This window comes from Vipera ursinii (genome assembly GCF_947247035.1).
Source record: "Vipera ursinii genome assembly, chromosome: W".
NCBI classification, from domain to species: domain Eukaryota; kingdom Metazoa; phylum Chordata; class Lepidosauria; order Squamata; family Viperidae; genus Vipera; species Vipera ursinii.
This window is the reverse complement of record NC_139522.1, coordinates 19,916,137-19,927,141: the sequence shown is the minus strand read 5'-3', so window position 1 is coordinate 19,927,141 and position 11,005 is coordinate 19,916,137. Positions and strand designations below refer to the sequence as shown.

Genomic DNA, 11,005 nt, shown 5'->3' with positions numbered 1-11,005 from the left:
TTAAGCTCTACAGTTCTGCATTGCAGAGGTATCTAAGACTAACCAGGCAAAATGAGTCTGAAAAGGACAGACTGAATCTCATTTACCCACCGGAAGAACCTCGGCCACTTCCAACATTACCAGAACAGCCACCACAGCCATCTCCGCAGGACACAGCGATGGACGAAATCCTAAGCGGTGTGAGCACCCGTTACAGGAAAAATGCGGAACTTTTGCTGAACAAAATGAAACAGCATCAGGACGTCTCAACCTGGGATGATCGGGGTACCTTTTTATACAAAGGGGTCCCTATTCCTGGGACTAATATTTTAGACTTGGTGAAAGGAGCTTCGCAGCACCGAGCCCCTACTGAGAAGCGGAAACCTAAAGGCTGGGATGACTTTATGAATGCTATGGCTGAGGTGAATGTCCCGACCTCTGTGTTGGGGTCTACAGCTGTTAAAGAGCAAGTAGAAAAGTTGAAAGATTCTCTGGTTGTTAAGGATGAAACTGCTACTAGCCCCGACTCTGTTATGACAGCCCCTTTTGGGGCTCAGAAGCCTCTGTTTTCCAGTGCCCCTTCTAGCCCTTGGACATTAAACCCTAGAAGTAGGTTCAGGTTTGGTGACTGGCTCAATTTGTAAAATGAATAAAAACACAGTGAAACAAGTAAAAACGTTTAAGTCTTTTTCTTTATTTTACAGTAAGGCAGGCATGTCTGCATGCACTGGTGACGGTTACAAGTTCCAAGCCCCCTCCCCACCTTTATAGTTTTTACAAACAGCTTTACCATTTGATCATTTTTAATATCAACATTGGAGTACATCTTTAAAATATTTTCATAGTCTACTCCTTTAGTCCGGTTCAGTAGAAAAAACGCACAGTGTTGCCCGCAGGTCACAGCGCTGGGGTGCTGCAGTTGGTGTTGGTGAAATGTGTACTTCTCAGCTTGCTTCTCTAAAAACATCACTATGGAGCCAGGAAAGTCAGGGCTATCCGGCGGTCTTCCATAAGAATCAAAAAATTCGCCATATCCGGGAGATGGGAAGTAGAGGGCCAGCCAGTGTTCACCAGGCAGAGTGTGAGGGTGGGTATTTACAATTAATCCAAAAGGTCTTTTGGAGATCTGTCTCTGGGGTAGCAGGTCGCAAGGGTAGACCCCTAGAAAGACTTTATTTCCAGAGAACAAGTGGCGGAGTTGCAGTGTGTCCATACTCACATATAATCAAAGAGCACATTCCTTGTGTGACTTATTTCAATAAGGTTTTCGAAGATTGCATAGAGAATCATGTTGACGGTGTTGGGGAGGGGTTGCGCAAATCTAATTTCTGCTCTGAGGTTACCATTCCTGATCAAAGAATAGTGCTCAGAGCACCCCTGAACAGGACTCAAGTCAAAACAATACAAATTATACCCTCGGTTAAACTCTTCCCTACTGATTAACAGCGGTCTGTCTTTCATGCCTTTGCCTGTGGCCTGCACCATCTGCATGTACTCTCTCACAAAAAGACCGTGCTCATAATCAGGCTGAAGAGGCTTTGCAGGGATCTGCTCGCCATCACAATGCAAGGCGCAAAAATTGACATTGCAGTGTAGAAAATTGAATGGATTTCTTTCATAATCCCCACTAAAAGATGCATTGTCCACAAACCCAATCACTAATTGTTTAGGTAGCTGGCCCAGAAATAGATTTTCCTGATTACACACAAGGCTACCTGCAGGAATGCTGTAAACCTTCATTCCCACTCGATCAATGGGGTATTTGGCATTGGAGGAGAGCAAAGCTTCTGCATGGCCAAGGCGCACTCCCGGGGCTACTTTTACACGTTTTACAAAGAGAGATGCCGCCAAGAGTTGCATTTTGTAATTCTCGTTGCCATCCTTCATCACGCAAAATTCATTTCTGCTTCTTGTGAGTTTGACTTTCACATCAACACCGTTAATTAGCAGTCTGTCTTGAAAAAACAGATCGCTATGCAGAGGCCCTAGCAGGTCCCATTTACGGCTACCGGCCGTCTGTCTTGCTCTCGCTTTGAAACCGGAGTTCCTAGCGGCTGTCAGTAGAGTACTCTCCATGAGGTCCGAGTCATCTTTGTAAAAACCGCCAGCTGTAAATTGGGTGCCCAGCGCATCACCACCAAAGTTCAGAATCAGTTCAATCATGGCCCGGTAAGAATAGCAATGATGGCTCTGTGTAATGAGCCGATCTCCCAAGGTAACATCCAGCTGATTAAACAGTGATGCTATGGGGTAGTTGGTCAGGGCCACCCTAGCCCCGTCGTCAATATCCGAACCGTCAGCCTTTACAATCTTGCAACTCACATACAGCAGGGTGTTGTTTAAATCCGTGTAATGTTCACCATGCCCCGTGATAAAAAATTCCAGGGGTGCATTGGGTGTCAGCGCTGATAAAGGTTGGATCTCAACATAAGTACTGTTTTCAATACTGGTCTGTGTAGGTGCCAGTTGAAAAAGATCCAGTTCTGATTTAACACATTCCTCTGAAGCAGAATGAATAAATGCCATATCGTATTAGAATATGTCTTCGTTGTCACAGGGCTTCCTCTTCTGTGCACGTCTCCTCTTGGTATGGCGGGTCTTTTTCACAAGTCTTCTCTTTTTAAACGGAATAGGCGGGCCCGATGCGTAATTCTTCTTGGTTATGATCATTCCTGATCCATCCTGCCCCCTCTCAACAACACGGGATACAAGATGACCCGCGACATCTCTGGCAATGTTTTTGGCAGCAGATTTCACATGCGGCTTAATGATTTCTAATCCTCGCCTCAAAAACGGCATTGCTTTTCGAAAAAGCCCACGGAACAGGCCCCCTAAACCTGTCCCGTACATAATGGGGGCTCCTCGAAAGCCTGGAAGGCCCCCGCCAGCTTGTGCCCTGTAGTAAGCCACGTAGTCTTGAGGGTTTCCGTGCTCCTTGATTACAACCATCCTTCACTTTTCCGAGGCCTAAAATGAAGCTTGACAATCACCTTCCCGTGATAAAAATGCACATTTTTGTCCTGATCGGTTTTGATTTCTATGGTAATGGTATCGATGTGATGTTTGCTGACCGGTACATAATGCGGGCGGTCATAGGTAATTGTGACGACATCATTGTCTTGCCCTCGCACAGGCACACAGCGCAGTAACGGCACATAGAAGTCGCCCACTATCTGGAGCTCTACAATGTCTGTGTAAACATATAATGTACTGAATCCAGGGAACATCCCTAACAAATGTCCGAGATCTCCGCTAACTAGAATGGTGTGCGGTTCGTCTCCTTTAAGATTAATTTTTCGTCCCACTGAATCATAATGTAGGGTTGTCTTAGGTCCGTCCTTGACGTTTGATATAAGCTTGTTCATATTTTCTAACAGATGACGGATGCTGTTATAGTACCCGCTTCTCAAAGAAAAATGCCATCTCTTTCTCTCGTTAGCAATTTCAAAATATCCAGGCGAAGTTAATGTGTACCAACTATGCGGATACTGTATCTCTGCTAGCGCTACTTCCCACGCTCCTGGAAGATCCAGCGCTCTCGCTAATTGTATGGTAAAATTAGAATTTTTGTTTTGGGGGAAAATTGCTGCTGATGCATTGCTGGGTAGGGTGATGTAAAACTCCTCCATATCAAAGATGTTGTACTTCAGACTCCTTAATCCAACTGTTGAACTTTTCTGGCCAACCCTGCCATTTAACCAGGAATTCTCTTTGTTTACCCCTCCCTCTTTTTCGTAATATTTTTTCAATTCTGTAGACGCGTTCTTGATCACTAGGAATTTTTTGCAGCTCTTCTGGGTAAAAAGACCCATGTACCGGCTCTTCTGCATAATCCATTAATCTATATACATCCCTTTCTCTCTGCCTAATCCTTTTTTGACGATAAATATTTCATCTGTAAAGGTTTGCTGATACCCCTTTTCAAACTTCCCCTTTAGCCTGGATATCCTAACGTGATCCCCCACCTTAAAGTTTTCTGCCTTTCTGTCGGATTTTAAAATATTCCCATATAGATGCATCCACACATCTTTTTCATTAGATTGTTTCACCATGTTGGGGGCTGTCCGGATACTGCGATGGTAAGCGCTATTGTAACTCCGCATGAGGGCTGGTAATACATCCACATACCTGTGCGTATTTTTAGCTGTGAAAAATCTCCACAGCTTGTTTTTCAGAGTTCTATTAAACCTCTCTATAACCGCTGCTTTAGTTTCACTATGTGTGACAAAGTGATGTATGCCATAGCGTTCAAAAAGCTTCTTTACAGGCTTGTTTAAAAACTCTTTCCCGGCATCCGACTGCAGCTTTCTGGGCGCCCTTCCTGATTGGAATATACTTTGGAAAGCACCGGCAACCCCTCGTCCAGACTTATCGGTTAAACAGACTGCCCAAGCATATTTGGAAAGTACATCGATTACCGTTAAAATAAATTTTGTGCCGCTGTTTTCAGAGGCAAATCCTGATAAATCCACAAGGTCAGCCTGCCATTGGCAATCTATGCAGGAAACTATTGTAGCGTTCCTGGAGAATTTTATTCTTGCAGGCTTATGCAGGGTATAAGCTTCTTGACCGGAAAGCCATGTCTTGACTTGCCTCAAGGTTAAGTTTTTAAAGCGTTTCCTCCCAGCCTCAAATAGGGGTTTTACTCCACCATAGCTACCTGGACCTTCTGGCGTATAATACAGTTCCTTTAGTACATTTTCATACTTCATTCTGCACCGTTCAAACCTTACAATAAACACACTGCGCTTTAGCACAAACCTTTTATTTGTAATTTAGATGCAATTATCATCACGTTCATTTACAGAATAATATCCTTCATCATTACTATCATTACCGGGGTCATCTGTATCATCAGTATCTTCATTCTCTGTAGGCATTGTACATATACAATTCGATGCGCCACAATCACATTCTATATAGCAGTCATTTGGAGTATCTCTTTTGAGATCAATCTGTAGACAGCATGGACAATCAGACAGAGACGGGGCTAGGTAATATCCGGGGTACCCACCTGTTTAAAAATGCAAAAATAATCCATTAGTAAAACCCTCTTTAACTCTCCTTTTATTATATAATATTAATAGCAGCATGCATAGTAAAAAGACAATTCATTTACCTAGATCGACCTCTGCATCCTCTTCATCACTTGAGACGTTTGTTATTAAGGAGGCGCCGGCATTATAGCTATACCCCGGAACAGAACCTGGAAAATGTATTTAGCCATTAGCAATCACATTGTTAACGGTGGGGTTATTGCGCTTTACACATTTGAACACATAACAGGTTTTTACTTACGCGGTATGGCCTCATCTTCACGACACGCCATCTCCCGCACGTTACAACAGGGCAAGCGACATTCAGACAAGGTAGACCAGGAGTAGTCCGGGGTTTCATCACGAACATCACAGCTCATCTTATGGAAATCTTTCCAAAGAGATTGTGTCGCCAACCAAGATGCAGCAGGTTCTACACCCTTTTTATTATTTCCTTCACAAGTTCCCATGACGCTGTTAAAATAGATCTACGCTTTAAAGTTTCCGAGTTGTCTGTGGCCACGCGCATGCTCTATAGCACGAGCTTACAGGTCATGTCCAGACATGCCCACAATACACATACCTAATACATCAATCTGTTCTGGCCAGTCAGAAACGCTTCGCTTTTGCTGTAAGGTTAGAATAAATTTTATTAAATCTCTGCTATGAACGGTTACGCGTACATATGAATTCGAGGGAGTTACAAATGCCAAAATATACGTCTTTAGATTTTTACAAAGGTAAAAAACCAGCTGTGGGCTTTAAAAGGTCTGTGGTTTTTCCCCCTACATTCATGGAAAATGTTTTTAAAATTGCCTGGTTTAAATGCAAACCCTGGAAGCCTTTTAGGTGATCCTTTTTCCCCCCCACCCCCAGCTTTGAGGTATTGATTTTTAAAACTCCACAAAAATTAAAAGCATCATTAGGCTAGAATGATTAGAAATAAAAAGCTTTTTTTAATTATCCCCCCCCAAAAGCAGGGTTTTGTTTCCCAAAAACACAGGTCTCTGTGTTTCTTTTGGATTTGCACGTCCATGGAATTAGTCTAGGGCTAATGGAGGCTCCAGCTGGCACAGAATGCAGCCGCGAGAGTTGTGTCGGGGGTCTCCCGATACTCCCGTGTTACACCTTTGCTCCGCGAGCTGCATTGGTTGCCAGTTGTCTTCCGGGTGAGGTTCAAGGTGTTGGTAATGACCTACAAAGCCCTCCATGGCATGGGTCCAGAATACCTTGGGGAGCACCTGCAGCCGGCGTCAACTTCCCTCCGCCCAGTACGCTCCCACAGAGAGGGCCTCCTCAGGGTGCCGCCGGTCAAAGAATGCCGACTGGTGGCCCCCAGGGGGAGAGCGTTCTCTGTGGGTGCACCGGACTTATGGAACCATCTTCCGGTAGAGCTCCGGATGGCGCCCGACCTCCGCTCCTTCCGGCGCGACCTTAAAACCCATCTCTTTAAGGAAGCGGGCCTGGCCTGATGGGATGGGGTGGGTTTGTTATTATGACTTTAATTTTAAATTTGTACTATGGGCATTGTTTAATCATGTTTTAATAATTTTAACTTTTGTATCTGTCTTTTACGTATTGCCCTGTTAACCGCCCTGAGTCTCTTGAGAGAAGGGCGGTATATAAATTAAATAAATAAATAAATAAATAATAATAAATAATAATGTAATCAAGTACACAGAAGCTTGACCGCCACATGTTTGTTGATGGGATTAGGTTCGGCAAGCATCATCTGGAAATAGGGCTATCACCTTATATCACACCTTATCTGCTAGGGTTACCCATGCTTATTTTGATGGGGTTGGGCAGACAAGTCATATCTGGCTAGGGTTATGGCCTTGTGAGTCCTGTACCATGAGGGGTGGGGTGTGGATTATGCACGGCACTTATCTATCTATCTATCTATCTATCTATCTATCTATCTATCTATCTATCTATCTATCCCTGCCTGTCTCTCTATCATTATTTATGTATCACCTATCTCTCTATTTATCTGTCTATCTATCCATTAATCCATCTCTGTCTGCCTGTCATTCTCTCTCTGTCTCTCTCTCTGTCCATTAATTCATTTCTGCCTCTCTCTCTCCCTCTCTATCTGTCTATCTATCAATCTTTCCATTAATCCAGCTCTGTCTGCCTGTCATTCTATCTCTGCCTGCCTGCCTGCCTGCCTGCCTGCCTGTCTGTCTGTCTATCTATCTATGTATCTATCTATCTATGTATCTATGTATCTATCTATCTATCTATCTATCTATCTATCTATCTATCTATCTATCTATCTATCTATCTATCTATCTATCCATTAATCCATGTCTGCCTGTTTCTCTCTCTCTCTCTCTGCCTGTCTCTCTATTATTTATGCATCACCGATCTATCTGTCTGTCTATCCATTAATCCATCTCTGCCTGCCTGTCTCTCTCTCTCTCTCTCTCTCTCTCTCTCTCTCTATCTATCTATCTATCTCTGCCTGTCTCTCTATCATTATTTATGCTCTGTCTGTCTGTCTGTCTGTCTGTCTGTCTGTCTGTCTGTCTGTCTGTCTATCTATCTATCTATCTATCTATCTATCTATCTATCTATCTATCTATCTATCTATCTATCTATCTATCTTTCTATCTATCTATCTATCTATCTATTCATTAATCCATCTGTCTGCCTGTTTCCCTATCTATCTATCTATCTATCTATCTATCTATCTATCTATCTATCTATCTATCTATCTATCCCTGTCTGTCTCTCTATCATTATTTATGTATCACCTATCTGTCTACTTATCTATTTGTCTATATATCCATTAATCCATCTCTGTCTGCCTGTCATTCTCTCTCTGTGTCTCTCTCTGTCCATTAATTCATTTCTGCCTCTCTCTCTCCCTCTCTGTCTATCTATCAATCTTTCCATTAATCGAGCTCTGTCTCCCTGTCATTCTATCTCTGTATATCTATCTGTCTATCTATCATCTATCTATCTATCTATCTATCTATCTATCTATCTATCTATCTATCTATCTATCTATCTATCTATCTATCTATCTATCTATCTATCTATCTATCTATCCATTAATCCATCTGTCTGCCTGTTTCTCTATCTATCTATCTATCTATCTATCTATCTATCTATCTATCTATCTATCTATCTATCTATCTATCTATCTATCTCTGCCTGTCTCTCTATCATTATTTATGCTCTATCTATCTATCTATCTATCTATCTATCTATCTATCTATCTATCTATTTGTCTATATATCCATTAATCCATCTCTGTCTGCCTGTCATTCTCTCTCTGTGTCTCTCTCTGTCCATTAATTCATTTCTGCCTCTCTCTCTCCCTCTCTGTCTATCTATCAATCTTTCCATTAATCCAGCTCTGTCTCCCTGTCATTCTATCTCTGTATATCTATCTGTCTATCTATCATCTATCTATCTATCTATCTATCTATCTATCTATCTATCTATCTATCTATCTATCTATCTATCTATCCATTAATCCATCTGTCTGCCTGTTTCTCTATCTATCTATCTATCTATCTATCTATCTATCTATCTATCTATCTATCTATCTATCTATCTATCTATCTATCTATCTCTGCCTGTCTCTCTATCATTATTTATGCTCGCTCTATCTATCTATCTATCTATCTATCTATCTATCTATCTATCTATCTATCTATCTATCTATCATCTATCCATTAATCCATCTGTCTTCCTGTCACTCTCTCTGTGTCTCTCTGTCCATTAATTCATTTCTGCCTGTCTCTCTCCCTATCTATCTATCTATCTATCTATCTATCTATCTATCTATCTATCTATCTATCTATCTATCTGTCTGTCTGTCTGTCTGTCTGTCTGTCTGTCTGTCTGTCTGTCTGTCTATCTGTTTTATCTATCCATTAATCCATCTCTCTGCCTGTCTCTCTCTCTATCTATGTTTCCATTAATCCAGCTCTGTCTGCCTGTCATTCTATCTCTATCTATCTATCTATCTATCTATCTATCTATCTATCTATCTATCTATCTATCTATCTATCTATCTATCTATCTATCTATCTATCTATCTATCTATCTATCTATCTATCTATTCATTAATCCATCTGTCTGCCTGTTTCCCTATCTATCTATCTATCTATCTATCTATCTATCTATCTATCTATCTATCTATCTATCTATCTATCTATCCCTGCTTGTCTCTCTATCATTATTTATGTATCACCTATCTCTCTATTTATCTGTCTATCTATCCATTAATCCATCTCTGTCTGCCTGTCATTCTCTCTCTGTCTCTCTCTCTGTCCATTAATTCATTTCTGCCTCTCTCTCTCCCTCTCTATCTATCTATCTATCTATCTATCAATCTTTCCATTAATCCAGCTCTGTCTCCCTGTCATTCTATCTCAATCTATCTGTCTATCTATCTGTCTATCTATCATCTATCTATCTATCTCTGCCTGTCTCTCTATCATTATTTATGCTCTATCTATCTATCTATCTATCTATCTATCTATCTATCTATCTATCTATCTATCTATCTATCTTCTATCACTGTCTGTCTCTCTATCATTATTTATGCTCTATCTATCTATCTATCTATCTATCTATCTATCTATCTATCTATCTATCTATCTATCTGTCTATCTATCTGTTTTATCTATCCATTAATCCATCTCTCTGCCTGTCTCTATCTCTATCTATGTTTCCATTAATCCAGCTCTGTCTGCCTGTCATTCTATCTCTATCTATCTATCTATCTATCTATCTATCTATCTATCTATCTATCTATCTATCTATCTATCTATCTATCTATCTATCTCTGCCTGTCTCTCTATCATTATTTATGCTCTATCTATCTATCTATCTATCTATCTATCTATCTATCTATCTATCTATCTATCTATTTGTCTATATATCCATTAATCCATCTCTGTCTGCCTGTCATTCTCTCTCTGTGTCTCTCTCTGTCCATTAATTCATTTCTGCCTCTCTCTCTCCCTCTCTGTCTATCTATCAATCTTTCCATTAATCCAGCTCTGTCTCCCTGTCATTCTATCTCTGTATATCTATCTGTCTATCTATCATCTATCTATCTATCTATCTATCTATCTATCTATCTATCTATCTATCTATCTATCTATCTATCATCTATCTATCTATCTATCTATCTATCTATCCATTAATCCATCTGTCTGCCTGTTTCTCTATCTATCTATCTATCTATCTATCTATCTATCTATCTATCTATCTATCTATCTATCTATCTATCTATCTCTGCCTGTCTCTCTATCATTATTTATGCTCGCTCTATCTATCTATCTATCTATCTATCTATCTATCTATCTATCTATCTATCTATCTATCTATCATCTATCCATTAATCCATCTGTCTTCCTGTCACTCTCTCTGTGTCTCTCTGTCCATTAATTCATTTCTGCCTGTCTCTCTCCCTATCTATCTATCTATCTATCTATCTATCTATCTATCTATCTATCTATCTATCTATCTATCTATCTATCTATCTATCTGTCTGTCTGTCTGTCTGTCTATCTATCTGTTTTATCTATCCATTAATCCATCTCTCTGCCTGTCTCTCTCTCTATCTATGTTTCCATTAATCCAGCTCAGTCTGCCTGTCATTCTATCTCTATCTATCTATCTATCTATCTATCTATCTATCTATCTATCTATCTATCTATCTATCTATCTATCTATCTATCTATCATCTATCTATCTATCTATCTATCTATTCATTAATCCATCTGTCTGCCTGTTTCCCTATCTATCTATCTATCTATCTATCTATCTATCTATCTATCTATCTATCTATCTATCCCTGCTTGTCTCTCTATCATTATTTATGTATCACCTATCTCTCTATTTATCTGTCTATCTATCCATTAATCCATCTCTGTCTGCCTGTCATTCTCTCTCTGTCTCTCTCTCTGTCCATTAATTCATTTCTGCCTCTCTCTCTCCCTCTCTATCTGTCTATCTATCAA

The 11,005-nt window shown here is 40.5% G+C and overlaps 1 long non-coding RNA gene across 1 annotated transcript; it reads right to left on the bottom strand.

Annotated features, from left to right (window-relative positions):
* Nucleotides 1-4,755: 4,755 nt before the first annotated feature.
* Nucleotides 4,756-5,602, bottom strand: LOC310648243. The gene is made up of 3 exons (XR_014494040.1): nt 5,278-5,602; nt 5,099-5,185; nt 4,756-4,993 (listed from the first exon to the last, which is right to left on the bottom strand). It is a non-coding gene; the product is annotated as an uncharacterized lncRNA (long non-coding RNA).
* Between the last annotated feature and the right edge of the window lie 5,403 nt (nt 5,603-11,005).